Below are 7764 nucleotides of genomic sequence, written 5' to 3'. Positions count from 1 at the left end.
TTCTGCTTATACCCCTCCCTGCACTGTTAGGGTGCACACTTCTGTTTAGAGTACATACTTCTGTTAGGGTACACACTTCTGTTTAGGGTACACACTTCTGTTTAGGGTACATACTTCTGTTTAGGGTGATATTTACACTTCTGTTTAGTGGTGATATTAAACACACTTCCGTTTAGGGTACACACACTTCTGTTTAGTGTACACCCTTCTGTTGTGGTGTATTTACCCTTCTGGTTTATCTGTGTATATTTAACCCTTCTGTTGTATCTGTGGTCTCTCTGACCCAGTAGTCATACTGTGATCTGTGTTTTAGTTCAGGGTGTGTAGTCCCCTTCACCAGTCTCTCTGACCCAGTAGTCATACTGTGATCTGTGTTTTTAGTTCAGGGTGAGTCCCCTTCACCAGTCTCTCTGACCCAGTAGTCATACTGTGATCTGTGTTTAGTTCAGGGTGAGTCCTTCACCAGTCTCTCTGACCCAGTAGTCATACTGTGATCTGTGTTTTTAGTTGGAGGGTGAGTCCCCTTCACCATCTCTCCCTGACCCAGTGTCATACTGTGATCTGTGTTTAGTTCCCTTGAGGGTGTATCCCCTTCACCAGTCTCTCTGACCCAGTAGTCATACTGTGATCTGTGTTTTGTGGTGATCCCTTAACCTCTCTGACCCAGTGTATACTGTGATCTTTTTTAGTTCAGGGTGAGTCCCTTCACCAGTCTCTCTGACCCAGTAGTCATGTATCTGTGATCTGTGTTTTTAGTTCAGGGTGAGTCCCTTCACCAGTCTCTCTGACCCAGTAGTCATACTGTGATCTGTGTTTTAGTTCAGGGTGAGTCCTTCACCAGTCTCTCTAACCCAGTAGTCATACTGTGATCTGTGTTTTAGTTCACAGGTGAGTCCTTCACAACAAAGTCTCTCTGACCACCAGGTAGTCATACTGTGATCTGTGTTTTTAGTTCAGGGTGAGTCCACCTTCACTCAGTGTACACTCTCTGCCTCCCTGTAGTCATACTGTGATCTGTGTTTTAGTTTTAGTGGTCCCCTTCAGTGTCCAGCCTCTCTGACCCAGTAGTCATACTGTGATCTGTGTTTTTAGTTCAGGGTGAGTCCTTCACCAGTCTCTCTGACCCAGTAGTCATACTGTGATCTGTGTTTTGTTCAGGGTGAGTCCTTCACCAGTCTCTCTGACCCAGTAGTCATACTGTGATCTGTGTTTTAGTTCAGGGTGAGTCCCCTTCACCAGTCTCTCTGACCCAGTAGTCATACTGTGATCTGTGTTTTAGTTCAGGGTGAGTCCCCTTCACCAGTCTCTCTGACCCAGTAGTCATACTGTGATCTGTGTTTTAGTTCAGGGTGAGTCCCCTTCACCAGTCTCTCTGACCCAGTAGTCATACTGTGATCTGTGTTTTAGTTCAGGGTGAGTCCCCTTCACCAGTCTCTCTGACCCAGTAGTCATACTGTGATCTGTGTTAAAGGTACTTCATGGTTCTGGTCCAGGAGATGGCTGTGAAGATTGACCAGGGATTCCTGGGAGCCATCTTGGCCCTGTTCACCCCAGCTGCCGGAATCGCATGTGGACAAACAGAAGGTAACTGACCTAGACACAGACAGGGCCAGGGAAACGGACAGGGGGACACGGACAGGGACACGGACAGGGACAGGGACAGGGACAGGGCCAGGGACACGGCCAGGGACAGGGACACGGCCAGGGACACGGGACAGGGACACGGCCAGGGACAGGGACACGGCTAGGGACACGGACAGGGACACCGGACAGGGACACGGCTAGGGACACGGGCAGGGACACGGCCAGGGACACGGACAGGGACACGGCCAGGGACACGGACAGGGACACGGACAGGGACACGGGACAGGGACACGGACAGGGACACGGCCAGGGACACGGACAGGGACACGGACAGGGACACGGACAGGGACAGGGACAGGGACACGGACAGGGACACGGACAGGGACACGGACAGGGACACGGACAGGGACACGGACAGGGACACGGACAGGGACACGGCCAGGGACACGGCCAGGGACACGGCCAGGGACACGGACAGGGACACGGACAGGGGACACGGACACGGACACGGACAGGGACACGGGCCAGGGACACGGACAGGGACACGGCCAGGGGACAGGGACCAGGACAGGCCAGGGACACGGACAGGGACACGGACAGGCCAGGGACACGGACAGGGACACGGACAGGGCCAGGGACACGGACAGGGACACGGACAGGGACAGGGACACGGACAGGGACACGGACAGGGCCAGGGACACGGACAGGGACACGGCCAGGGACACGGACAGGGCCACGGACAGGGACACGGCCAGGGACACGGACAGGGACACGGACAGGGACACGGACAGGGACACGGCCAGGGACACGGACAGGGACACGGTCAGGGACACGGCCAGGGGACACGGACAGGGACAGGGACACGGCCAGGGACACGGACAGGGACAGGGACAGGGACACGGACAGGGGCCACGGACACGGACAGGGACACGGACACGGACAGGGACACGGACAGGGCCAGGGACAGGGACACGGACAGGGCCAGGGACACGGACAGGGACACGGTCAGGGACACGGACAGGGACAGGGACACGGCCAGGGACACGGACAGGGGACCAGGGACACGGCCAGGGACACGGACAGGGCCAGGGACACGGCAGGGACACGGACAGGGCCAGGGACAGGGGACACGGACAGGGCCAGGGACACGGACAGGGACACGGCCAGGGACCAGGGACAGGGACAGGGCCAGGGACACGGACAGGGACAGGGACACGGCCAGGGACACGGACAGGGCCAGGGACACGGACAGGGCCAGGGACACGGACAGGGGACACGGCCAGGGACACGGACAGGGACACGGAAGGGCCAGGTACACGGCCAGGGACACGGACAGGGACCGGAGGGACACGGCCAGGGACACGGACACGGCCAGGGACACGGACAGGGACACGGCCAGGGACACCCAGGGACACGGCCAGGGACACGGCCAGGGACCAGGGACACGGACAGGGACACGGACAGGGGCCAGGGACACGGACAGGGACACGGCCAGGGACACGGACAGGGACACGGCCAGGGACACGGACAGGGACAGGGACACGGACAGGGACACGGCCAGGGACACGGACAGGGACAGGACAGCGGCCAGGGAAATGGACAGGGCCAGGGACACGGACAGGGACACGGCGGACAGGGACACGGCCAGGGACACGGACAGGGCCAGGGACACGGACAGGGACACGGCCAGGGACACGGACAGGGACACGGCCAGGGACACGGACAGGGACACGGACAGGGACACGGCCAGGGACACGGACAGGGACACGGACAGGGGGACAGGGACACGGCCAGGGACACGGACACGGACAGGGCCAGGGACACGGACAGGGACACGGCAGGGACACGGACAGGGACACGGGACAGGGCCACACGGACAGGGACAGGGCACGGACAGGGACACGGCCAGGGACAATGACAGGGACAGGGACAGGGCCAGGGACTCGGACAGGGACACTGACAGGGCCACGGACAGGGACACGGACAGGGACAGGGACATGACAGGGACACATGACACTGACAGGGACACGGCCAGGGACACGGACAGGTACGGACAGGGACACGGACAGGGCCAGGGACACGGCCAGGGACACGGTCAGGGACACTGACAGGGACACGGTAAACAGGGACACGGACAGGGACACGGACAGGGACACGGACAGGGTCAGGGACACGGACAGGGACACGGCCAGGGACACGGCCAGGGACACGGCCAGGGACACGGACAGGGACACGGACAGGGACAGGGACACGGACAGGGACACGGACAGGGCCAGGGAACGGCCAGGTAAATGGCCAGGGACACGGACAGGGCCAGGGACACGGACAGGACACGGACAGGGGACAGGGACACAGACAGGGACACGGCCAGGACACGGACAGGGACACGGACTCGGCCAGGGACACGGACAGGGACACGGATAATTTCGGACAGGGACACAGTACACTGCCAGGGACACGGTCAGGGACACGGACAGGGACATGGACAGGCCAGGGACACGGCCAGGGACACAGACAGGGACACAGACACGGACACAGACAGGGACACGGACACGGCCAGGGACAGGGAAACGGCCAGGGACACTGCCCCTGTTGGTACACGGCCAGGGACAATGAGGTGATGGTTGAAGTGGACATGGAAAGGGGGAATAATGGACTCATGATAAAAGGGGACTGGTACTCATGATAAAATGGACTGTGGCTGGTACTCATGATAAAATGGGACTGGTACTCATGATAAAATGGGGACTGGTACTCATGATAAAAGGGGACTGGTACTCATGATAAAACTGGGGACTGGTACTCATGATAAACCAGGGGGCTGGTACTCATGATAGAAGGGGACTGGTACTCATGATAAAGGGGACTGGTACTCATGATAAAATGGGACTGGTACTCATGATAAAAGGGGCTGGTGCTCCTATGATAAAAGGGGGCTGGTACTCATGATAAAAGGGGCTGGTACTCATGATAAACCCTGGTACTCATGATAGAAGGGGACTGGTACTCATGATAAAAGGGGACTGGTACTGTATGATAAAAGGGGGCTGGTACTCATGATAGAATGGGACTGGTACTCATGATAAAAGGGGACTGGTACTCATGATAGAAGGGGATGGTACTTATGATAAAGGGGACTGGTACTCATGATAAATGGGGCTGGTACTCATGATAAAGGGGACTGGTACCCCTGTGATAAGATGGGGCTGGTACTCCTGATAAGATGGGGGCTGGTACTCATGATAAAGGAGATTAGTACTCACCCTGATAAAATCCAGGGGGCTGGTACTCATGATAAGATGGGGTTGGTACTCCTGATAAAATGAGGGCTGGTACTCATGATTAAAGGGGACTGGTACTCATCATAAATGGGGCTGGTACTCATGATATTTCAGAGATAATATTCTATAAGAGGTGCCATCCTCTGCTCTGGGGTTTAGGAGAACCAGGAGGTGGACCCTGTAGTGTAAACATGGGAATACTGCCCCTTGGTGTTAGAAGAATGGACTGTAGTGTAAACATGGGAATACTGCCCCCTGGTGCTAGAAGAATGGACTGTAGTGTAAACATGGGGAAGACCCTGGTCACCCCTGTTGGTAGAAGAATGGACCCTGTAGTGTAAACATGGGGAATACTGCCCCCTATTGGTAGAATAATGGACTGTAGTGTAAACATGGACATACTGCCCCCTGGTGCTTGAAGAATGGACTGTAGTGTAAACATGGGGAATACTGCCCCCTGGTGCTAGAAGAATGGACTGTAGTGTAAACATGGGGAATACTGCCCCCTGGTGCTAGAAGAATGGACTGTAGTGTAAACATGGGAAATACTGCCCCCTATTGCTAGAAGAATGGACTGTAGTGTAAACATGGGGAATACCCTGGTCCCCCTGTTACTAGAATGGACTGTCACCCCTGTAAACATGGACATAGACCCTGGTCACCCTGTTAAACATGGGGAATACTGGTGCCATCCAAGAAAGACATAACCAGAAAGGAAAGATGAAATAAAGGAGCCATTAAGACCCTGGTCTACCCCTGTTACTGTTAGCCATCCAATTGCCATCAGACCCTGGTCACCCCTGTATTAGAATAGATGCTGTTAGAAGGTCCAGCAGACCCTGGCTGTGAAGATTGACCAGGGCTTCACCCCTAGGAGCCATCCAGACCCTGGTCACCCCTGTTACTGGGAGCCATCCAGACACCCCTGTTACAGACCACTGGTCACCCCTGTTACTAGGAGCCATCCAGACCCTGGTCACCCCTGTTACTAGGAGCCATCCAGACCCTGGTCACCCCTGTTACTAGGAGCCATCCAGACCCTGGTCACCCCTGTTACCCTGTTACTAGGCCATCCAGAGCCATCCAGACCCTGGTCACCCCTGTTACTAGGAGCCATCCAGACCCTGGTCACCCCTGTTACTAGGAGCCATCCAGACCCTGGTCACCCCTGTTACTGGGAGCCATCCAGACCCTGGTCACCCCTGTTACTGGGAAACCATCCAGAAACCCTGGTCACCCCTGTTAGGAGCCATCCAGACCCTGGTCACCCCTGTTACTAGGGAGCCATCCAGACCCTGGTCACCCCTGTTACTAGGGGCCATCCAGACCCTGGTCACCCCTGTTGGTCACCCCTGTTACTGGGAGCCATCCAGACCCTGGTCACCCCTGTTACTAGGAGCCATCCAGACCCTGGTCACCCCTGTTACTAGGGAGCCATCCAGACCCTGGTCACCCCTGTTACTAGGAGCCATCCAGACCCTGGTCACCCCTGTTACTGGGAGCCATCCAGACCCTGGTCACCCCTGTTCACCCTGTTACTAGAGCCATCCAGACCCTGGTCACCCCTGTTACTAGGAGCCATCCAGACCCTGGTCACCCCTGTTACTAGGAGCCATCCAGACCCTGGTCACCCCTGTTACTAGGAGCCATCCAGACCCTGGTCACCCCTGTTACTAGGAGCCATCCAGACCCTGGTCACCCCTGTTGTTACTAGGAGCCATCCAGACCCTGGTCACCCCTGTTACTGAATCCAGACCCTGGTCACACCCTGTTACTAGGAGCAAACCCTTTAATTCAACCATCCAGTGGTTGTATTTGTCTTTCGTCCATGATCTCCAAATGACTCAATCTTCCCCTGTTACTCCATCCTCTCCCTCTCCTCTCTCCCTCTCTCTCTCCTCTCCTCTCCTCTCCTCTCCCTTTTCTTCTCCCTCTCTTCTCCCTCTCCCTCTCCCTTTTCTTCTCCCTCTCTTCTCCCTCTCCTTCCCTCCCTCTCCCCTCCTCTCCCCTCTTCTCCCTCTCCCCTCTTCTCCCTCTCCCCTCTTCTCCCTCCCCCTCTCCCTCTCCAGACCAAGCTGATAGAGAAGGACTTGGCGATGTTACAGGCTGAATTGATGGAGGCGTCCATGACCGACAACTCAGGCCTCAGCTTCTTTGAATACTTCCACATCTCCCCCATCAAAGTAGGAATCTCTCATTCTCTCTCTCCCTCCTTTCTCCCTCTCATCCCTTCCTCATTCTCTCTCTCCCTCCTTTCTCCCTCTCATCCCTTCCTCATTCTCTCTCTCCCTCCTTTTTACCCCAGGGGCCACTACGCTCAGGGGTCTCAACCCCCAGGGGCCACGACCCTCAGGGGCCACGACCCCAGGGGCCACTATGCTCAGGGGCCACAACCCCCCCCCCAGGGGCCACTATGCTCAGGGGCCACTATGCTCAGGGGCCACGACCCCCAGGGGCCACGACCTCCAGGGACCACTACCCTTAGGAGCTACGACCCCCAGGGGCCACTATGCTCAGGTGCCACGACCCCAGGGGCCACTATGCTCAGGGGTCTCGACCCCAGGGGCCACGACCCCAGGGGCTACGACCCCAGGGGCCACTATGCTCAGGGCCACGACCCCCAGGGACCACTACCCTTAGGGGCCACGACCCCCAGGGGCTCCCATATGAACACATATTAAAATATAATGTTATATTCTTCTGTTGTAGCTACACCTCAGTCTGTCTCTGGGCTCTAGTGGAGACGAGTCTGGTCAACAGGAGATGATGGCCATCCAGTCAGTCAACCTTCTGTTGAAGAGTCTTGGAGCGACACTGACCGACGTAGATGACCTCATCTTCAAGTGAGTGGGTCTGACCGTGACGATGACCGTAGATAGACGGCACAAACAGATCTGGG

General features: G+C 56.9%; 1 pseudogene; it reads left to right on the top strand.

The window, feature by feature from the left end:
* Nucleotides 1-1471: 1471 nt before the first annotated feature.
* The window catches only part of LOC127926461 (intermembrane lipid transfer protein VPS13C-like), a 54383-nt pseudogene continuing 48090 nt past the window's right edge, over nt 1472-7764 (top strand).

This window comes from Oncorhynchus keta, unplaced genomic scaffold (genome assembly GCF_023373465.1).
Source record: "Oncorhynchus keta strain PuntledgeMale-10-30-2019 unplaced genomic scaffold, Oket_V2 Un_contig_7619_pilon_pilon, whole genome shotgun sequence".
In the NCBI taxonomy this organism is placed as follows: Eukaryota; Metazoa; Chordata; class Actinopteri; order Salmoniformes; family Salmonidae; genus Oncorhynchus; species Oncorhynchus keta.
The sequence above is the reverse complement of the archived record's forward strand: the minus strand, read 5'-3'. Positions and strand labels throughout refer to the sequence as shown.